This window comes from Molossus molossus, unplaced genomic scaffold (assembly GCF_014108415.1).
Source record: "Molossus molossus isolate mMolMol1 unplaced genomic scaffold, mMolMol1.p scaffold_m16_p_1, whole genome shotgun sequence".
Taxonomy (NCBI): Eukaryota; Metazoa; Chordata; class Mammalia; order Chiroptera; family Molossidae; genus Molossus; species Molossus molossus.
Window position 1 is genome coordinate 54,982,196 of NW_023425344.1, and position 24,624 is coordinate 55,006,819.

A 24,624-nucleotide genomic window follows, 5' to 3' on the forward strand; every position below is an offset into this window, starting at 1 on the left:
CTTAGTAGATTCGGTGGAACCTCTTGTGATCTTGTGAAACACAATGGGTGCCACTTTAAATTTTTTAAAAATCCCCACTATCAACTTAATGAATCCATTTCTCTCTTAGTCAGAAAATGGTCTCCCTGGCTTTCAGCAACTATCATTTTTCCATCTGGAGTATTTTCCCCTAATGATTTGTCTTCTACACTAAAATCTTTTCACTGTCATTAATTTTTTAAGATTCAGAAGCTTCTATATTGTTTTCAAAAGTTTGTACACTAGTTTTGTAATGCCCATTGTTATGTGCCTATTCAGCTTTTGGCCACATTTTATATTTCTTCTATGTCAATCAAGAATTTTGAAAATAAACATTTATATATTTCCCATTGTGTGTAAAGTACATTTTATTTCACTGCATTTATTATCTGAGTATAAAGGAACAGACTTAAATATTTCAAGAATTGATATGTATCTATTCCTACAAGATTTATCCTAAAAAAATTTTTTTCTATGCTTTTATATCATGAGAAATTTTGCAAAAATAAGATTAGGCCATGATTTTTTTCTCGACTAGTCTTGAAATGTCACATTTAACATCATTTCAGGTATAAACAACAGCAATGGAATTATAAGCACAGCATATTAATGAAACCTATTATTTTCTACCAGATGTATCTAGCTTCCCAATACCACTTTAAGATAGGAAAGTAATTTTTTTTAAGAACATATGACTCACTTAATTGTGTTTACTTTTAAAATTACTGTGACTTTGCAAAGATCACTGGATCATAAATGAGAGATCTTTGCAGTGGTTCACTTTGAAGCACTAACGGAAAACTACACTTGGCTGTAGGGTTTTAAGCAGATGCTAAGGATCACAAAGCTTTATTACTTTATATTAGCCAGAATAGATACATTTTATTAAATCTCTTCTCTAAATTGATTAAATCTTAAAATTATAAAGGACTTCTTTTTTTTTTTTTTCCCTGAGGAAAATCTGGCCACTCATCCCATGCTGGAAACACTTCCGCATCCCACTGCCCTTCCTTTCAACAGGGAAGGAGAGGGAAGTTAATTCAGTGTGTCTCAAATCAGAATCACCTAAGGTGCTTCTAATATTTCAGATTCTGACCAAATCCAGCTTGGTTAGGCACAATTTTCAGGGGATTTTGGTAAACTTTGGGCACCTCCAACAGTTAGTCACAGGTGAAAGTTATAGGTTTCCTCCCCAAAACCCCTCTGAAAGTAAATCTCAGTCTGAATCCTAGGACACACACCAGCACTTCTCAGCAAACATGCAACAATTGTACCATCAGTTTGGCAAAATCCAATGGAGTTCCAGCTCTCATTCCCTCTAGGTGTGCTGATCGAACCTTCCATGGACAGTTCGCTGGAGGCAGAGCGAGCAGGATTCTGACAGCAGGCTTCAGCTATCTAATCAGAGTCAGGACATCAAGAAGTCTCCAAATCAGCAGATGAAACAGGCCACTGAGGAATCAAGCTCTGGGTATCATGTCTGAGGATGCAGCCTACTGGGCCTGCTGCATGTTTATACCCTTTGTGGGCAAGAGCAGCAAGGGTCTCTACAATATTTCCAGAAAATCCACATATAATGAAAACTATTTCATCAAGAAATTGGCCCAGTTCTAATTAGTCAAATTATCAAAATTCCCGGTGTTATTTGAAGATAACTATATTGGAATGTCTCTGGGTTGTGGCCTTTTGATTAAATGCTAGCTAACCTCTCTTCCCTTGAAGTGTATATTTCTAACCAAGGCAACTAACCACAACAAGAGTAGAGATTCAAACTGACATGGACACACATGTTCATATCACAAAGTCTCTGCTGAAGTACTTTAAAGAAAATCCTAAGACCTGCTGACTCAGAATATCTGAGCCTGAAAATCTGCATTTTTATACAAATGCCTGTATGATACCTACGCACACTAGACTTTTGTGAACCACTATCACAGATGTTATAGGGGCTCTGAGTGAAACAGTCCTCTGTTAGAATCCTGGCTCTTCCATTTTATAGCTATGCATCTTTGGAAAATTATTTAAACACTGTGATTCCATTTCCTTGTCTATAACATGGTCATAATAATACCTAGCTTACAGGATCAGTGTAAGAGTTCATTTAGGCTATACAAGGAAAGTTTTTTGGCACAGCGCTTTGTACCTATCATAATTTAAATTTATATGAAATACATTTAGTTTTCTCTTCTCCAGATTGCCCTGGGTAGTGATCTGCTTTTTCTATATCCCTTGAAATCAGAGTCTCCATCCTGAATAAGCTGTCTTTGTTGTTATTGGAGCAGGGACTTTTATAACAGGACTGTAGTAGTCATTGTTCTAGGAAGAACTTCTACAAATGCTAAACTCAGAGCAAATTTTTTTGGAGATCACAGCACATGATTGATTTGCTCTTAATAATAATACAGAAGTATTCTTTACATGTGTTGCTGCAAAGTCAAATTTATATGTTCTGAACTTTGGGGGGAGGTAGTCTGTTGTAAGATTACATAACCTGTTGAATTGCATCTTGTTGAATACAGCAAATCAAGATATATTTGAATTCTTATTCTGTCGTGTAATCTATCTACTCTCCTCCAACCTCATATAATCTTTAAAAATTTCAAGTCTTTGATTTTACAAAATGTTGGACATACCAGAACGTACCAACCAAGTTGAAGTCATTACCCTTTGTGAGGGGTTACACCAGAGACTGGTCTCTTCCATAGTTGTTGCATTCAACCAGTAGTTTCCCATTTTCCCATGAGCAAGAATGTGTCAAATTCCTTGACACAGGCCAAAGAATACTATGCCTATTATAGTATCTTGCTCTATCAGACTATTAATTTTCACAGAGAATGAAAGTAAAATTAGTATCACATGAATTTTTTTACCTTTATATTTTCAATTCCAGTTGACATTTAATATTATTTTATATTGGTTTCAGGTGTGCAGCATAGTGGTTAGACAATTACAAAATTTACAAAGTGATCCCCCATTATTTCAAGTACCAACCTGGCACCATACATAGTTATTATAATAGTATTGACTATATTCCTTATATGTATATGCTATATGTAAGTATATGCTATACTTACAACCCTGTGACTATTTGGTAACTACCAATTTGTACTTCTTAATTGCTTCACCTTTTTTACCCAGTCCCTCAACTCCTCTCCCTCTGGCAACCATCAGTTTGTTCTCTGTATCTATAGATAAGCCTATTTCTGTTTTGTTTGTTTGTTTGTTTATTTTGTTCTTTAGATACTGCATATAAGTAAAATAACATGGTATTTGTCTTTCTCTGTCTGACTTATTTCACTTAGTATAATACCCTCTAGGCCTTTCCATGCTGTTGTACATGGTAAGATTTCATTCTTTTTTATGGCCAAGTAATATTTTATTTTATATATGTACGACAACATTTTTATCCACTCATCTATTGATGAGCACTTGAGTTGGTTCCATATCTTGGCTATTTTAAATAACACTGCAATGAACATAGAGGTGCAAATATCTTTTTGAATTAGTGATTTGGGTTTCTTTGGCTATATACCCAGAAGTAAAATTGCTGGGTCAAAAAGCAGTTCCATTTTTAATTTTTTTGAGGAATATTCATACTATTTTCCATAATGTATGCACCAATTTGCATTTCCACCAATAGTGCACGAGGATTCCCTTTTCTCCACATCTTCACCAACACTCATTGTTTGTTGATTTATAGATGACAGCCATTCTGACAGATGGGAGGTGGCATCTCATTGTGGCTTTAATTTGCATTTCTCTGATAATTTGTGATTTGAGCATCTTTTCATATGCCTATTGGCCATCTGTATTACATGATTTCTTTTATTAAAATAATACTGGGATTCAGAAACTCCAATTTTTGTTTCTAAGTAAGAAGTAGGTTTTAACTCATGTGCCAAAAAACAATTAATTGGTAGTTGGTGCCTGGAGCACAGCTTTGACAATGATTCTAGATCCTATCTATACATAGTAGTCAAGAATGCCATGACTGATTATTTAGTAATGTCTTCCACAGATATACAAGATAAGAAAGTGGTAGCACTCCTGTAACATATTTATATATCATCCTTGGCCTGGATTTTGAAAATCTAGCCCTTAATTTACTAGATTCTAAAATTGTATCTGGCCTGCCATTTACAGAGTCCATTTTTTTCCTCCTGTACACAGAATGATATATACCAATTTCCCATTGTGCCAATGTCTATGATTTTTCATATTTCTTCAAGATTGGTGAAATATTTCAGTGGTGTGATTCATGAGTTTTCTTAGTACTGTGGGATGTAATTCATCTGGATGAGGAGATTTTCACTTAATTATAATGCTTTTTTTAACTTATCTTTTAAGTTTTTTCCATCACCATTTTTTCCCTCCATGCCCTCTTCCACAAGAAAAGTGTTCTATTATACTGTTTTCAACTATATTGGGCTTCTAGTTATCTGTATTATTTTTGACTGTTTTCAATTAAATGATTGGTCTCTATGGCAGATTTTATTTCTAAAGAGAGCCACAATGCTTCCATCCCACATCCTTTATGCATAATGTGACCTTGACAGTTCACCAACCTGGATAGATCTTTGTAATTCCCTCAAACTGATAGAGTGTGATAGAAGTGATATTGTGTGACTTCCAAGTTGGGTTATTAAAACAATACATACTCCCTTCTTGCTCTCATGAAACATTCCTCTTGGAACTTAAATGCCATTCTGTGAGGAAGCCAAAATTATTCCATGCAAAAAGATATATGGAGAGGCCATATAAATGTATTATAGTCAACAGTCCAGTTGAGGTCTTAGCCAGCAACCTTTATCAACCATCAGGCATATAAGCAATGAAGCCTCCAAGTGATTCTAGCCCAAAGCAGTAGAGTTGCTGTCAGCCTTCAAATCTTACTAACTAAGGCCCCAACATCATGGAACAGAGAAAATTGCCCCTACTATGCCCTGTTTGAATTTCTGAACTATAGGATCCATGAGCATAATAAAAAGGCTGTTTATACTACTACATTTTGGGGTAGTTTGTTGTTCAGCAATAGTAACTGGAACAATCTCCTTGACAGAATACAAAAATGCAAAATAGAAACTCTTTCTTTAGATGTCATTGTTTCTCAGTTACTGCCTGCATGGGAAACACTTGATATGCTTATTAAAATTTATATTTCTACACACACACACACAATGGTCCTAGAGCAACTATATCAAACCCAAAGGAATGGTGGGATCACAGGCCTTGGAGGTCGGAAGTATACATGTGTTGAGTGTGTTGAGTGCCCTCTGTATTAGGGAAACCTGAGCACAGATTGAGAAATCAATGCCTGATCGCTCCAGAAACCACTGGCACTGTTTCAAAAGTTCTAGTACCAAAATTCAAATTTTATATTATTGAACAGCATTCCAAAAATAAATTAGAATCAGATAGAAATGAAAAACATATTATTTCAACTTGAAATGATGATGCATGAGAGGAGAAAGTTATTATTCAAGACCACAATAACATCTTTTTTGTTTTTGTTTGTTTTATTACTTTGTTTTTGTTACTGATGTTTCTCCTTTTCCCCCATTGACACCCAACTCCCCATTTCCCCCACCCCATCCCCAGCTTTGTTGTCTATGTCCATTGGTCATGCATACATGCATATGATCTTTTGTATTATTCTGACCCCTGAATTCTGGGCCTGCTCTTGGCCACTCATTGGTGGTTTAGGAAGGAACTGTCCAGCATCACTGCTTCCTGAATGAGAGCCATTAAACTCAGTGGAGGAAATCCTGCCTCAGCCTCCAACATGTGTTCTAGGACTGACTGAACTTCTCCCTTAGAGAGAAGTCAAGGCCCTCACTCATCTAAACTCCACAATGAACCACAGACCCTCAAACATGAATGTGTGCTAGTGCCACATTCAACAAATGATGTAGAATGAGGTCAGTCTACTCAACCTGTTTGCCAACTATAATTTCCATAACCCCTGAAACATAGGAGAATTTAAAAGCCTATCTTTTGCCCTGGCCAGTTTGGCTCAGCAGTTAGAGCATCGGCCTGCGATCCAGAGAGACCCGGGTTTGGTTTCCGCTAAGGGCACATACCTCAGTTGCAGTTTGTCCCTGGCCCTGGTTGGTCATGTGGGCGGCAGCCACTCGATGTGTCCCTTTCACATCGATGTTTCTTTCTCTTCCTCTCTCTTCCTCTCACTCTATCTGAACAAAAAATGGAAAAATGTCCTCAGGTGAGGATTAAAAAAAAAAAAGGAAAAAATAAAAGCTTATCTTTTCAAGACAGCAGAAATCATACTCTCCAAGAGTCTTCTTGCCTGCTCATTAGGTTCAAAGAAGAACCTAAAAAAACTGCTCAACTATGCAAGTTGTTATGATTATCACTATGTCTGTAAGGTCTGCTCTGTAATATAAGAATGTTAGGTGATGATTGCCAGGAATTATTTAACACTAACAATTGTGTGGGTACAAAGTTGACTGCTTCTTTGTAAGTAGTTACTTGTTGGAGGTGTACTAAAATGATTTTTTTCCTTTTTCTAAAATTTAATGACTGAAAAGTAGTTTTGCAAGAGTAAGAATCTTGCCATTGATGCCATAGACTCATGCTCACAAAAGGTAGGGACTAGATAATTGCTTATGAAATGGTAATCATGTTTTAGATGTTTTAGAATTAGTATATTTTAAGATCAAGTTTACAACTTTTAATAATTTATTCCATTTTCAGGTTGATTTTTTAAATAAAGAATGTTAAGAAAATAGAATGTCTGTGCAGACAGTCATTCAGATAACAAATTATTGGACTACATGTTATAGAAGATTTTTAAAATGTAACATGATAAAGGTAAAACATGCTCCATATGGCCCACTCCATGAAACAGTTAGACCACTGCATTTATCATCATATTTTTACTTTTGCTAAGCAGCTCTGCAACTTACATTTTCTAAACAATAAACTATAAAGACCAATCCAAATTTTGAATTTTCTGGCAAAACATTTTTCTGTTCCTTTTTGTCTGCAGGCATTTTTGTCCTGCGGGCCATACATGGTTCATATTTGTTCATATAAAAGACATGTTTTATATTTTGATTCCTGTCTTCTGTAGAGGATGTTATTTAGATTTGCTCCTTGGATTCCAAGTATGTGAGATAGTATCAAATGGTAACTATGGTGACAGTAAGCAGAGTTCAAATATTAGCAGGGTCATGTCATTCTTTCCCACAGTGTAAAACTCACATTTTAAGACGGATCTGATATCTAAAAATATATCTCAGGACAGCTCATGTTGCCATTTATGGGAAAATATGACTGAGTCAGTTAACTAATCTTCCTATTACAGAAAAAGAATCCCTAGTTGGTAAATTAAAAGAACCCAGGTTAGGGAAATAAAATGACAAAGGCAAAAGGAGCATTTTTCTTCTCTTCCAGAGTAATTTTTGAAGCTTAGAGCTACCCCTGAACCAACAGGAATGCAAAACCAGATCCAGAGATAAGGCCTACCATAAAATAATAATGATTATGATGAAATAAACGTATTTGACAGTACTTATGATATATCTGCATACACAGTGGCAAAGTGGTCACTAAAGAATTCCTCTGAATGGGACTTTCTCACAAACCAATCAGCTACTGTTTAACTACTTGGCTTTATAACTTGTCGAGACCCAGGACAATCAGTGGCCCCAATCACACCATAGAGTTGCTGGTTCATAAGATGACTGTGCACATGGCCATGGCTCTGTCTGCCCCTGGCTGGCCCTGGTCATGTGTGAGAGACAAGCATACTTCTCCTTATGCCCACTTAGAAGTTTATACTGAGAGGCTTTCTTTTGATTTGATCCTTGGGCTTCAGTTTAGGCAAATTCTGAATATCAGAAACGGCAACCAGAGTAAAAATAAAAATCTATTAAGTATCCAGTCTTATTACTTAAACAAGTTTGATGCAGCTAAACTTTTAAATCAGGCTTTACTAGTTTATTGTTTTATTTCTCAATCTTAACGGGTTTTTTTTTCACCTCAGCTCCTTAGATACCCCAAATTTCCATCACAAATTTTTTCCATGCTTTTATTCTAAAACTGAATTAAAATTATTTCTGTCATACAACCAAGTATAATCAACTATAGTGTATTGTTATACATTAGATTCTCAGATTTTATTCTCAGACCTGACAACCAATTTTCCACAATCTAAGAGTTTAATATCAATTCATCACATTCTACATATTAACTATCTTACTATTTTATTTGTCCATATACAGCAATAAATCTGGAGGGGGGAAAAATTTCTCTTTCAACTTCATTGGACATTAAGGAAGATTGTTTGCTCTGCCCCAGTTTTTGGGCCTTACTTTCAAGTTTGGGCCATGTATCTCTAGGTAGTAACATTAATCTGTTTCCCATTTACAGGCACTTCCTCCAGCTACATGGCATGGCCCTGTTCTCCCTGGCTCCTTTCACAGTGTTAAAGCTTGCAAGTGGTTCTACCATATGTGCAGAAACAACCTAAGACTGACACACAACAAAGACTGGTGAAATGTTGTAGCAATATAATGTCTATAATGTTTACATAGTATAAATAAATGTGTGTGTGTGTATGTGTGTGCATTCTTGTGTGACCAGCACTGTGAAAAGGAGTGTGATGTAGTCGGAGCATGTCTCTCAAGAATAAACCTGACTTGGTAGGTTAGGAGTAAACAAGACAGGACTGAGGACTCTTGTGCGGTTCTGGAAGAAGGATTGGTGGTGAAAGGGAAAACACAGCTAGTATGGAGTAACTGGAAAAGGCACATGCAGTGTGATACCTACAAAGAACAGCCTTAAGATGAAGACAGCAAGCTGGTTAGACTGCAGGACCACACACATAGAACATCTCTTCCTAGAAACAGCTTGTACCGTGAGATGCTTTCACAGTAGGGAAAGCGGTCTTGTGATCTATCCAGGTAACCACATGGGAAACATCACAAGGAACTGGGATAATGAGGAACTGTGCATTTTCAAAATTTCTGTCTCTGGGAAAGAAACTTAGGGAGGGCGCAACTATAGCGAAAAAATCTACAAGCAGTGGACTTGGGGCCTTTCTATTTAGCAGACAGGGCACATTCAGTCTGGGATCATGCTAAATCATTTTTTGAGGGAGGCCAGTATTCCAAGTTGTTGATTTTAAAGCAAGAGATGTGTCTCTAGCTCTAGGGCAAAGCTTGGAGGCACATGCCTTCTTCACTTAGCAGAGTACCTATGACTGAGGTGTAGGACATCAAAGGCAAATTTCTTAGAGGGCCAGTTCAGTGATCCCGGCAGCCGGGCCCTGAGACAGCTCGAGTGTAAGCTCAGTAGCTCTACCTTCCACACATCTGAGAATACACCCCGAGAAGTTCCAGTGCCTTTTATTTACCCAAAGACATGAGTCAGCTCCTTTCTCTTTGCCAGTCTCTCATTTAAGGCAATGAAGACTTAGCGCTGGCCAGTTTGGCTCAGCGGTTAGAGCATTGGCCTGCGGTCTGGAGAGACCCGGGTTCGGTTCCCACTAAGGCAGTGAAGACTTAGAACTCTGTGATACAGATATTAGAGAGGTTTACAGCACAGTATTTTTTATTCTCTATTCAAAATAATACCAAATAATAATGAAATATCTCTATTTCTAGTTTTTCAGCCCTCTGCTCATGAAACTTCTTTTCTGGAGTTATTTTTTAAAGTGTAATTATGAAGACCAGCATATCAGGACTGTTGGACGAAGTGGTTTCTTTTCCCAATACGCTAAATGACATGTCTCCCTCTTGTACACCAAATATAAGTGACAGTGATGAGACCCCATTATAACCCTTCTCATTTGAGTGCTAAGAGGTGAGACTTCCTCTATATCTAGTAATTCCTCCATATCTACAAATATTAAGAAGTAGCAAGTGACATGACATGGAGAAAGATATAAAGATTGTGAAGATGTCATGCTTTTTTTCCTTCCTCTATTGTCAGTTATACAGATTGTAGCTTAGGAGTGCAACAGCCCTCGCCTTGGGGGTACTATGAGATCCCATGAGAGTTTATCAAGTCCATAGGATTTTCAGATGAAAGAAAAATTGTCACAAGTCAATAAGAGACTTTAATTCCTGAAGCAGGACTGTCCAGCATCTTCCAGCATTCCAATTATGGATATAGTAATTTATGATGGAGTTATTTGCTTGAATGGACGGTGTTTTTCCAGCAATACAACAGAGATGGGAGCGCTGTCAGGATGCCACTGTTCTCCCTCCCCACACTTCCCAGTCAGCATGGGGCTCTGTGCCTCGTCCTCCAAATGCCTGTGAAAAGATGTGAAATGTGTCCCTCTCCATCTGAGGTACTTAAAAGTAGGTAATTTTTCCATAGTCTCCCTCCCTTTGCATCAGCAACCCTATAGAGGGCTGGGATTCCTGAGTCACAGGAGGGTGGGACGAGGCCCTGGAGCACCAGGGAGTCTGCACTGCACTTTGTGTGAGCGAGACTCAAACTTCTGCAGTGTTTAGCCACTGACAGTCCAGGGCTCATTTGTTCCGATACTTAGTTTACCCTAACTTGACTAATTCAAAGGGAAGTACATTTTACAAGTTTACTAGTTACTGTCCCAAGCAGTGCTTTTGCACGTCTGTGTGTGACAAACTCATTTCAACTTCAAACACAAGCATTCCCAGTGAATGAAGCCCAGGTCAGAACCCAGGCTCTGCCACTAGTTGTCCGACTTTGGGTGGGTTACATAACTCCACGAGCCTCAGTATCCACATCTGAAAAAACGCAGTTAATAATATTACTTAGTTCATAAAGTTGTTGTGAAGATTAAATGAATCAACATGTCAAGCAGTATGGACACATCAAAAGCACATGATAGATGTTATTTTAGACTTTCATAATAAAATGTTGGTCATAGAGCTCTGAAAAAAATTGAATTAATGTGCTATCAGGTGAAGAGGGGATGGTAATGATGCCATGGCCAAAGGTGATGGTTGTCAGGTTGAAAATGGTGGAAGTTCTGCTGCTGGTTAGGGTGGCTATGAGTGGGATGGTGGTGGACTGTGAGTCCACTGAAGAGCCAGTGGGTTTTAAACAAGGTGGGCTGATGCACGAAATAGACCCAGAGACGTAGAAAGAAGTATATGGTTCAGACTGACAAACCTCAGAGTACGGGGGAGGGGGAATGAATGAGATACCGAAGAACTTATACGCGTGCATGCATAACCAGTGGACATAGACAACAATGCTGGGGGAGTGGGGGGGCGGGATGAGAAGAGGGGGCCTGGGGGGAGGGGAAGGAGAAACATCTGTAACAAAAATAAATTAATAAAAATTGGAAAAATAAAAATAAAATCAAGGTCTGAGAGCATAAACCTTGCCAGGAAACAAACGCACAGTGCAAGGCCAGGTTTACATAGCTCCATTTTTCTACCTTCACTGCCGTGGCAGGTGTCCTTTGAAGGACTATGATAAACATCACCCACATATTTAGCAAATTCCTTCATTGAATCCTTTAAGGAAAGATGGAATGTGCTGATTTCAGAGCTGTGGGCAGCATCAGTAAATGGAATAAAATATGTCCATTTTCTGGCCTGGAGCAGAACCACAGTTGTCTCTCCTCCCTCTAACTCAAGTTATACAAAAACTGAGGGACCAAGGGTTGCTGTGGAGCCTTAACCAGATCAAAATTAAGGACAAGTACGGTGGGTTTGTCACCACTGCCCTAGCACTAACTGGCGAATATCAACCTCTAGAAGTAGCTTTCTACTGAGAAGGTGGTGGCACTTGGGATATAGAAATAAAACACCTCTCATAAGTGTCAAGTATTAATTAAAGAACAAATAAAAACCATCATCTACTATTTTTAAAACTTAAAAAAAAAATTTAAAGGCCAAGTATGTAGGAAACATATTGTATGTGGGAGGGAACGAGGTAAAGATTGCTAATGGGAAGAGGCTTCATACCTTAGAGAAGGCAGCCATCTGGAAATCCCATCTGAGTTTTTGAAGCAGAACTACGAAGCTACAAAAAGTAAGAGTGATGGGACTGTGTGATGAAAGGATTAAGTAAATGTTTTCCTGACAACAAAACAGCAGAACAAATTAATTTCCTCTTTCCCCTTAAGACCTGTTTCAGGAAACAGGATTTCTGCTCTTCTCTCCACCTCAGTTTTTCAATATAATTAGCAAACAGTACAAGGATAGAAACCACATTCTTCTATTGCAGGTTCCTGGAAAGACATATATGTCAAGGGGAAGAACAATCCTGGTCACAGTGTGTTAGTAACTTCCTTTTTGTTGACAGAAAGCTACATATTTTTCATAAAGAAAAATTTTTTAAAAGCCTGTCTCTTCTTGTTCTTTACTGAAGCTTACAAAGTCAATGATTCTTCAATGGAAATCAGGACAGATGGCTGATGCTAGTTTTCTCATTTTACAAATAGGGTCCCGGAGCATAAGCAGTGGTCACAGAACCAGGACGAGAACACAGCTTTCCTGACCTGTGTCTAATGTACAATCTTTTTTTAGGGCATATCTGAAAGCAAACAGTTGTTCTGGGTCTTTCACATCTGATCATAGCCTCAGATATGAAGTCTTGGCTTTCCCAATTCAAATGGAACCTTCTCAATCTTTGCTGATAAATGCAATCGTAGTGTTATAGCCTCCAAAAGATAGGCGGGCATGGAAGGCAGACTTAATAAATGTAGGTATTTCTCTTACACTTGGGTGCCAGGATTCATTCCTGAAGTGATTAATTTTTTTTTTTTAATTTTCACCCAAAGACATTTTTGCATTTATCTTCAGATAGAACAGGAGGAAGAGAGAGAGCGAAACATCGATGTGGGAGAGTCACATTGACCGGCCACCACCTTTACAACCCCAACTGGGGCCAGGGACAAACTGAAACCGACGTACGTGCCCTTAGCAAGAACCAAACCCGGGACTCTCTGGTCCACCAGCCAATGCTCTAACCACTGAGCCAAACCAGCCAGGGCCTGAAGTGATTAATTTATACAACAGTGTTTATTGAGAGCCAACTATGTGCTAGATACTGTTGTGATGATACTTGAAAGAATTTAACCAACATTAATGACCAACAATTCAAGTTTTACTCCTGTAAGATGTCAACCCTCCTGTAAAAGAAGCTAATCCTTAAAAGAAAAGGTAGGGGGAGGGAAGGAAAAACAAAGGAGGCAAGCCCAGCTGGTGTGGCTCACTGGCTGAGAGTCGACCAATGCAACAAGAGGTCACTGGTTCGATTCCTGGTCAATCAATGTTCTTTCTCATTGATGTTTCTATCTCTCTCTCACTTTCCCTTCCTCTCTTTCTAAAATCAATAGAGAAAAAATCACTTAAAAAAAAAAAAAAGTGAGAAGAGGGGAAAAAATGAAAATACCTAATCAAGTGAACATTGTTCTGTGTACAGTGTCACATTTGAGAACTCTGATCAGTCAGCTCACTAAATTTGGTAGGATGACCACATGATGCTGTAATGCACCCAGGAATAACTAAAAGGCAAGATTTAAAACTAAACGTGGGAGAAAAAAAAATGGCGGCGGAGTGAATGGAGCTACACAGACCATCTCCCAGGACCAAACTGAATTTACAACAAAAATAAAGACAAATCATCAGGAAGGGGCAACCGAAAGGCAGCCTGGAGGACCACATAACCAGGGACACTGACTCAATTCTGGTAGGCTTGCGAGGACGTGAGAGGGGGCCTGGAGCCCACGGTCCACAGCGGCCTGGGCTAGGACCAGCGCCAGCCCAGCGAACACGGCTGGGACCAGGGGACTCGGCTGGAAGCTGCTGCCACCTCAGCTGCGTCCACGACCGCGGCTGAGTCCTGCAAACTTGGCTGAGTGCTACGCCCCCACAGACTCAGCCGCCCTTAGCTGGGAGCAGCGCCCTCGGGTTAAAAGTCCCAGGCGGCTCCATGACACAGAGTCTGGTCAGAGGCTAAATTGGCAGCAGCCACTCACCTTGGGTCCGGCAGAGGGAAGGCAGACTGGACTGAAACTGCGTGGGGACACTCGGGATTTGAAGGGGGCTCAGAGCTTTTGCAGAGTGCAACCAGGCAGGACTGTGGTCATTTTACTCCTTCCCAGGGCCCTGGGCAGAGGCAGCAGCCCCTCCCTCAGAGATTCAACCCCACCTGGTAGCCATTGAAATGCTAATTGAGGCCCATTAACAACCAGCATCTGCCCCACCTTCGGGAAATCCTCTTACACTGAGCACCTGATGAAGTTTTTCAGGCAACTCAGAAACCAAGGTTCTTCAGGTGACCTCTACTAATAGCCTCCAGGCAAAAAAAAAAAAAAAGCTAGAGGAAAGTTAAGACTTGACAGTGGTGGTTAAAGTGGGTCCTCCCTGCCTCATCCAAACCCAGGAGAGGGAGTCACAAACAGCAGAACACCAACACCCACAGGGAAAATTTGGCAGACTCCAAAGCCCACTGTGACAGCCAAAATGCTGAAAAACAGAAACAAAAGCCAAATGAAAGAACAAGAGACCTCTACCGAAGATGAGATAAATAAGGTGCAGTTAAGCAAGTTAACAGAACTAGAATTCAGAGCCATGATCTTGAGGAAGCTCAACAGCATGTGTAAGGACATGAGCACCATGAGTAAAGACATAGAAATGTGGAAAATCAACCACTTGGAAATTAAAAATGACATATCAGAAATGAAAAACACATTGGAAGGTCTAAAAAGCAGAGTAGAGGAAGCTGAGGACTGGATCAGTGAATTAGAAGACAGGGTAGAAAAAAATCAACCAATCAGAAAACCAAAAAGAAAAAACAATTAAAAAACAGGAAGACAGCTTAAGAGAACTGTGGGACAACTGGAAATGTAATAATATTCGCATCATAGGAGTCTCCGAAGAAGAAAATGAGGAAGGGTTGGAGAATACATCCAAAGAAATAGTGACAGAAAACTTCCCTAATTTAGTGAAGGAAGAAGGCATTCAAGTTCAAGAAGCACAGAGGGCCCCAAGGAAGAAGAACCCAAACAGGCCCACACCAAGACACATAGTAATCAAACTGCCAAAAATTAAAGACAAAGAGAGAATCCTAAAGGCAGCAAGAGATAAGCAACAGGTTACCTACAAAGGAAACCCCATAAAGCTCTCAGCTGACTTCTCACAAGAAACACTACAGGCCAGAAGGGAATGGCATGAAGTAATCAAGGTCATGAAAAACAAGGATCTGAATCCAAGACTAGTCTACCCAACAAAGCTATCATTCAAAATGGAATGTCAAATAAAGAGCTTCCCAGACCAAAAAAAAAAAAAAGGCTAAGGGAATACATTAGGACCAAATCAGCACTGCAAGAAATGTTAAAAGGACTGCTGTAATTAGTAGACGAAATAGGAAAAAAAATAGAACTACACTAATCAAAAATGGCAATAAATAAGTACATATCAATAATCACCTTAAATGTAAATGGACTGAATGCTCCCATAAAAAGACACAGAGTAGCTGATTGGATAAGAAAGCATGACTCATCTATATGTTGTTAACAAGAGACCCACCTCACAACAAAAGACTCACATAGATTGAAAGTGAAGGGATGGGCCCTGGCCGGTTTGGCTCAGCAGTTAGAGCGCAAGCCTGCGGTCCTGAGAGACCTGGGTTCGGTTCCCGCTAAGGGCATGTACCTTGGTTGCAGTTTGTCCCGGCTCTGGTCAGTCGTGCGGGTAGCAGCCACTCGATGTGTCCCTTCACATCAATGTTTCTCTCTCTCTCTCTGTTCCTCTCTCTCCCTCCCACTCTACCTGAACAAAAAATGGAAAAATGTCCTCGGGTGAGGTTAAAAAAAAAGAAAAAGAAAAAAGAAAGAAAGTGAAGGGATGGAAAAAAATCTTCCAATCAAACGGAAAAGAAAAAAAAGCTGGGGTAGCAATACTCATATCTGATAAAATAGATTTCAGAATGAAGGCCATAATTAGAGACAAGGAAGGCCACTACATAATAATGAAAGGATCTATCCAACAGGAAGATATAACCTTAATAAACATATATGCACCCAATATAGGAGCACCAAAATATATTAAAAATCTTCTAGAGGACTTCAAAGAAGAAATCGATAGCAATACAATCATAGCAGGGGACTTCAACACCCTGCTCACATCACTGGATAGATCCTCTAGAAAAAAAATTAGCAAGGAAACAGAGACTCTAAATGAAGCACTAGACCAAATGGATTTAATAAATATCTACAGAGAATTACAACCCAAACTACAGAATTCACATTCTTCTCAAGTGCACATGGGACATTCTCAAAGATAGACCACATGTTAGGGCACAAACTAAGTCTCTACAAGGTCAAGAAGACTGAAATCATATCAAGCATCTTCTCAAATCACAATGGCATGAAACTAGAAATCAACTGCAACAAGAACATACAAAGACATTTGAACACATGGAAGCTAAATAGCATGTCATTAAACAATAAATGGGTCACTGAGGAGATCAAAGAAGAAATCAAAAACTTCATGGAAATCAATGAAAATGAAGACACAACAACACAAAATCTATGGGATGCAGCGAAAGCAGTTCTGAGAAGGAAGTTCATAGCACTACAGGCCTACCTCAAAAAACAAGAAAAATCTCTAATAGACTATCTAACCTCACAACTTAAAGAACTAGAGAGCAAACAAAAAGAAAACCCCAGAGTGAGTAAAAGGAAGGAAATAGTAAAGATCAGAGCAGAAATAAACAACATAGAGTCCAAAAAAACAATTCAAAGGACAAATGAAACAAAGAGCTGGTTTTTTGAAAAGATAAACAAGATTGATGGGACCTTAGCTAGACTCAGAAAGAAACAAAGAGAGAGAACGCAAATACACAAAATCAGAAATTAAAGAGGAGAAGTAACAACTGACACCACAGAAATACAAAAGATCATTAACAATGACTATGAACAATTATATGGCAACAAATTCAACAATCTAAGTGAAATGGACAAATTTCTAGAAACACATAGTCTCCCAAACCTGGACCAGGAAGAGATAGAAAACTTGAACAGACCAATATCAACAGAAGAAACTGAAGATGTAATCAAGGCTCTCCCAGCAAACAAAAGCCCAGGCCCGGATGGCTTCACAGGGGAGTTTTACCGGACATTCAAAGAAGTACTAATACCCATTCTCCTCAAACTATTTCAAAAAAATTAAGAAAAAGGAAGACTTCCAAACTCGTTTTATGAAGCCAGCATAATTCGAATTCCAAAACCAGAAAAAGACACAACAAAGAAAGAAAACTACAGGCCAATATCCCTGATGAACATAGACACCAAAATCCTGAACAAAATAGTAGCAAATCGCCTCCAGCAATACACCAAAAAAATTATCCATGATGACCAAGTGGGATTCATCCCAGGGATGCAAGGCTGGTACAATATTTGCAAATCAATAAACATGATACACCACATAAATAAAATGAAAAATAAAAACCACATGATCATATCAATAGATGCCGAAAAAGCCTTCGACAAAATTCAGCATCCATTTGTGATAAAAACGCTCAGCAATGTGGAAATAGAGGGATCATATCTAGACATAATAAAGGCCATATATGAAAGACCTACAGCCAACATCATATTCAATGGGCAAAAACTAAAAGCATTTCCCTTAAGAACAGGAACAAGGCAAGAATGCCCACTTTCGTCACTCTTATTTAACATAGTACTGGAAGTTTTAGCCACAGCAGACAGGAAGAAAAAATGAAAGGGATCCAAATTGGAAAAAAGGAAGTAAAACTGTCATGATTCGCAGATGACATGATACTATATGTAAAAAACCCCAAAGACTCCATCAAAAATCTACTAAATTTAATTAGGAAAAGGTGTCCTCTCTGGGTGGACAAACGAGAAAAAGTTGCTTTTTCTTCACTTCCTCTGTCAACTAAGTCCCTTTCTGTAAAACCTGTGTAGGTATATGCATTTGATTATAAATTGTGAAATATTCTTTAATCCTTAATACTTATGCCTGATTTAGTAAATGACCTCATGGTCTCCTGGCCTTCAACCCTTTGCCACCTCAACATATTTCATAGATGCTTTGTTATTCGTCATCTTCAAATAGCTCTGCCATCCACATCCTCCTGCAGTGCCTTCAGTGTCTCCTGACTGCTGCAGGGAAGGGCCAGCATTCAGATGAGGACGTGTTTGTTGATCACATCCACGCTATGGAATGAAGAAAGTCCTGGTGGACTTTTCTGGGAATTCAAATATAAGGGGATTTTAGTTCTCAAGTATAAGATTCACTCTGGTACTACTTTCTAAGAAAGTTTAAAAATCTCAAATGATTTGATAGATTTTTTTATACCTGATAGCAACCACTGCAGCTTGTTGATCAGAACATATAAAATGCTGTTATTACCTCTCTTGCTCTTTGTGTATTTCATTCCACTTCCTGCCTCAGGCAGAGCTTGACAGAATTGATGATAAGGGGTTAATTTCCAAAATATATAGAGTACTCATACAACTCAACAAAAGAAAAAGAACCCAATTAAGAAATGGGCAGAATAGACACCTCTCCAAACAGGACATACAAATGGCCAAGAGACATATAAAGAAATGCTCAACATCACCCATTATCAGAGAGATGCAAATTAAAACAACTATGAGGTATCACCTCACACCTGTCAGAATGGCCGCCATCAACAAATCATCAAACAACAAGTGTTGGCGAGGGTGTGGAGAAAAGGGGACTCTAGTACACTGCTGGTGGGAATGCAGACTGGTGCAGCCGCTATGGAAAACAATATGGTGTTACCTCAAAAAATTAAAAATTGAACTTCCATTTGACCCAGTGATCCCACTTCTAGAAATATACCCTAACTAGCCTGAAACACCAATCAGAAAGAATATGTGTACCCCTATGATTGTAGCAGCACTATTTACAATAGCTAAGATCTGGAAACAGCTCAAGTGTCCATAAGTAGACGAATGGATAAGAAAGCTGTGGTACATATACACAATGGAGTACTGTGCAGCTGTAAGAAAGAAAGATCTCTTATCCTTTGAGACAACATGGAGGGACCTGGAAAGTATCATCCTAAGTGAAACAAGCCAAACAGAGAAAGACAAGTATCATATGATCTCACTTATTTGTGGAATATAATGAACATAACAGTCTGAGGAATGGGGTAGTCCCAGAGACGTGGAAATGGGGTACAGACTGACAATCCCTAGAAGAGGGGGTTGTGGGGGAGAGATAAACCACTGAACTTATATGCATGTATGCATGAACAGTGGGCATGGACAACAAACTGGGGACAGGGCAGGGAGGGAGGGAGAAGGAGAAACATCTGTAACAAAAATTAATTAATAAAAAATAAATTAATTAAAAATAAAATAAACAAATAAATAAGTAAATAAAACTAAACGTGCATCATTACATTATCTCAGGAAGCCTCACTGAGCCACTAGGCACTGTTTTAGCTAAGGAGTAATAACAAGACTTTACGTATTTCACTCCCTTCCCAACATTCATGAAAGAAATGCAAGGTAAGTAAAAGCAAAGTTTAAAATCGCCCTGAAGATCTATAGTCATAAGAGAACAAACTGGAATAGCTCCAAGGCAGATTCTATCTTCCTCAGGACTGTGTGCTTCTGCATTCTAAACTGGGGAGTGAACCTCTTGTTCTCCCTGCGCCTCTTCTAGTCAAATCTCTGCTGTGACTAAAGAGATGGACTTGAAATGCAGTGGAAAAATACCTGCCTCAAATGGGTTTCTAATCAGATTTTTCTAGATGCTGCCAGGAAACTGTGGTGATGCCATGTGCCTTATGTCCTAGATTCTAGGACCTAGAAGGAGGGAAGGGGCCAACTCCCTGCCTGAGGACTCACCAGGCCTTCAGTAGGTCAGTAGCCCACAGAGCTGAGGACACTGGAGTCCCCCACCATGCCCTGGCCTCATCAATTCTGTCAAGCTCGGCCTGAGGCAGGAAGTGGAATGAAATACACAAAGAGCAAGAGAGGTAATAACAGCATTTTATATGTTCTGATCAACAAGCTGCAGTGGTTGCCATCAGGTACAAAAAAATCTATCAAATCATTTGAGATTTTTAAACTTTTTTAGAAAGTAGTACCAGAGTGAATCTTATACTTGAGAACTAAAATCCCCTTATATTTGAATTCCCAGAAAAGTCCACCAGGACTTTCTTCATTCCATAGCGTGGACGTGATCAACAAACACGTCCTCAGCTGAATGCTGGCCCTTCCCTGCAGCAGTCAGGAGACACTGAAGGCACTGCAGGAGGATGTGGATGGCAGAGCTATTTGAAGATGACGAATAACAAAGCATCTATGAAATATGTTGAGGTGGCAAAGGGTTGAAGGCCAGGAGACCATGAGGTCATTTACTAAATCAGGCATAAGTATTAAGGATTAAAGAATATTTCACAATTTATAATCAAATGCATACACCTACACAGGTTTTGCAGAAAGGGACTTAGTTGACAGAGGAAGTGAAGGGAAAGCAACTTTTTCTCATTTGTCCACCCAGAGAGGACGCCTTTTCCTAATTCCAGCAAAAGAACTGCTTGTGTTAGCAAGAAGCCTGTTTACAATGAAAACAGAGAGAGATGTGTTTGCACCAAGCAGGTAGCAGTAGAATGGGGGAGGGGGGAGCTAAATGAGAGAAATGCTTAAATTGGCTTTAATAACACCAACTCCCCCCCAACAATATGGCAAATACATAAGAGTTAGAATATCAAAATATAAGTTAGATAATACTATTTCACTTATGGTTTAATAAACCTCATTTAATTCAAAATAATTTTAAGATGAGATCATCTAGATTTGAAAATACATTGTTAATAACATTACTAAATCTATAAAACTTGTATAATCTCTAATTTGCAGAGCTTATGACAATCAGAAACATAACTGACCATAAAACCAAGTGAAGAGAGCTATATTCCTTCTCTGATCATTCAAAAACTCTCAGAAGCTTGCAGAGGTTCAGGTGATTAGTGGGAATATCTGCAGTTACCATAGAACTATGAAAAATAATTGGGCATGTTATTCTCTCTGGTTATTTTAATGCCTTCATCCTTTATCATTTCTTTTACAAATATACAAATACAAGTACGTGCACACACACACATACACAAAGCCAAACCTATAAATACTCCCCTTAGAGCTCTTTATGACATTGTTTTCAGATGTGACCTTTGAAAACAGCTTACTCAACCAAAATTAGATCAGACTGAAATCTGAAGGATGTTCCATCCTTTAGTCTTTTAAATTAGCTAGGAACTAACTCTTCAATATTTATGACCACTCACTGAAAATACATGATTGTTCTACTGGGAAAATAAGGTTGCCTTGGGCAGAGCTGCAAAAAATCTGATTTGGAAGTCCAAGTTAATAACCTCCTCAATTCTAATAGGGCAATGTTGTAAATGAGACCTAAGTTAATAGGTACTGCAAAAGAATGAATGACCTCTGTGGAGTCCAATTAGAATAAGCATATCAAGGAGGAGAGCTGGGGCTCAGACTATAGCTATGGGTGGTAGGCATGACTCATGTCATAAATAGGAAACAAAATTAGAAGTTGAGTATAAACAAAGTATTCCTCCTTTGCTTATTCCCTAAGATCTTTATTATCTGAAGTATAAGAATTGTCAAAGGTTTAACTAATTCTTGAAAGAAACTCAAAGTATTAACAGTGGCTAGAACAGTGTTCAAGATCTGTAGACTCAAATATTAGCTCCATTATTTATTAGTTCAATGATTTGGCCTTGTTACTTAATGTCTCTGAGCCTCCAATTTTCTTATCTGAAAATAGGTCTATTAATATCTAACTTATAGAATATGAAAAAAATGCCTAACACAGACTTGCTTACATGGAAGGTGCCCAATTGATCCATTTGTTCTTCCTCCCCTTCCTTCTTGGATATATAAGAATAACCTTAGAGAATAACAGTATGTTCTGAAACACAGACGCATAGAACATTTCTCCAGGAGTATCTGGTATATTTTGCCAGCAGTATAATTGTCCTTTAGTGCAGCAGTCTCCTTGGTAACAATTATATAAGTAAGATAAAACATGCTATGTAAGTGAACTTGGTGGCCCCATAAGGTAGTGTGACACAGTAGAAAGACTGTGAGCTCTCAGGCCATACTGCCACGTGCCAGTTGCATGACCTTGGAAATGTTGCTTAATCATTCTCTGTGTAAGTGTTCTTAACTGCAAAATGGAAATTAAGGAAAACATTTTCTCTTAGGGTTGTGAAAATAAAATTACCTAATCTATAAAGAAATTTAAAACAGTGCTTTGTGCACAACAATAGTTCAATTGAATGTAAAGCCATTATACTAAAATTTAAACCCTAGAAAACAGAGAAATTCAGGGTGATTTTTCACGATGGAGGAGTACACTTCCATTATCAAAGAAATTTTATTCAGGATTCCTTTAGAAAATGAATCAATTTACAGTTTGTTAACTAGAAGGGTGCCTGGGTAGCAGCAGAATGCTTAGTATAGATATAAGTCATCCGTGAACTAATTAATCCGTGGATTAATTTTTGTGCCCATTATGTTCAAGGCCCTGTGACAGAGTGGGGATGTCAATGCTTCCTGCAATTACAATCTCTATGAAATCCTCATGTCCCCTTTTTTCCTTTTTTCAGTTTTCTAACAGTTATTTAACCAATTTCTTATGTTAAATCCTCTCTGTTGAAACATCAAGTGAGATTTCTGCTTTCTCTGATTGATCTACTATGTCTTGTTGAAGAAACATCCAGACCTGTAAATAATTTTTATAAGAGTTTATGTGAGCCAAACTGACAACAATTGCCAGAAAGCAAAATCTCAGGTGCACCAGAGAATGACAGTTTTGTAGTTTCTTGTATAAATCTGGAATTAAGAAGGGAACACAAGGAAGACTATATGAAGGTGCAAGAAAACAAGGTAGGGGATTGGATTACAGGACAGTTACAATCTGTGCTCTCTTGAGAGGGTGGTTATGTTTCCCAGGGTTCTGAAAAAGAGGCATTTCAAAGGTGTGTTAACCTAGATGCACAAGAACAATAGGGTTTGCCTAAGGCAAAGATAAACCTTTTACTAAAGAAGTTATATGCCTGAGGCTGACTACCCACCATGACTTGCCCAGTTAGAAACCTATGATCAAATCATTCTGTGAGGTTACTTTCTGTTAGATTTATTACAGTACCCTCTTCATCTACAGTCTGCTCTAAAAGATTTGGGAAAATGGAGGCAACAATATGAACTTAATGAAATCCATTCTTCATCCTTCTCCATAGCTCTATCTGTGCCATCCTCTTTCCTACATGAATATGCAAGTTACCCAGCAAAATTGTTCATTTCTAATTAAGTTGTAAGTTAATAATGGCTTAAAATGTAAACTCTCATGTTATTGACATAGAAATAGAAATGTTTAGTCAATTTCAAATGTTTGCACTGAATTGAACACAGTCAAGGAGACAAGGAGGTTAGAAGGATGGTATACAATAATGCCCCTGTCCTCAAGGAAGTGTGTTTGAGGGAGGAAAAGCCAATGTACACACATTAATGAGAGGAATGTATAATATGCAATATAATTATAAATTGAGTTGAATGGTGCAGACCACAAATGCATTAGAAGATGAGAAATAGAAGAGGTCGGTGGGTGTCAAAGTAACTGGGAGGACTTCACAGCAGATCATGGTAGATCTGGATGGATATAGATATAAAAAGAAGGTTGAAGAAAACTGTCCAGACTGGGAAACAGCATGAACAAGGGCAGGAAAATTGAACATTAAGCATATCCAAAGGTACCAATTAACGTGAGTTTGCCTTTATATAGATTTGCCATATAGTTTTTTTCATATAGATTCTCCTAGGTTTGCCACCTAAGTAGAACCCAGATTCTGGTGAATTTATAGTAAAACCAACTGGAATTCCATTTTCCACTTAAAAGGAGCTTCTGTGAAAAATCAAACTCAAATGTCACTCAACTGTGGTTATTTAGAACAATGCTCTTACATTTTTACCAACAGCTGGGGATTTGATATTTGGGATTAATGTCCTGGTAATCCTTTTGATTGACTTGGAGGTTTGTCCAAGAAGTTTCCATCCTTCAGAAATTATTCAGACACAAATACCAAATGCAAATGCTTGTTGGAGAACTTTCAGGAACTTAATTAGAATATATCTCTAAAAGCAGTCTATTTAAAATGAAATACAAGTTGTATCATTAATCACCAGAACTGACCACTAAGCAAGTTATGACACCTTATACCTAGTTAAAATCGAGTTTTAAAATGGGATTTTAAATGTCTTTTGTAAAGTTTCATAAGGAATCAAGTAGATTATGCAACTACCTTCACCAAGCACATTTATAAACCAGTGAGTTCAAGTGGTAGCAGAATTCTTTAAATATAAACAAGGAGATAATAATAGACTTAAATCCTGACCTTTTCCATAAAAGCAACCATCCTCTTCTGGGCCTCTACCCTTCTCTAATTTACAGTAATGTAATCCATATGGAAGAAGTCAGTACTAACTGTTTGGGAACCAACTGCTACACTTTCTTTTCCATCACAAAAGCCAGTTGTTCTTCAGAACCATCCATCAGGATCACATTACACTCTGAAGCATTAAAAAAGGGGCCTGAGCTCAGACCT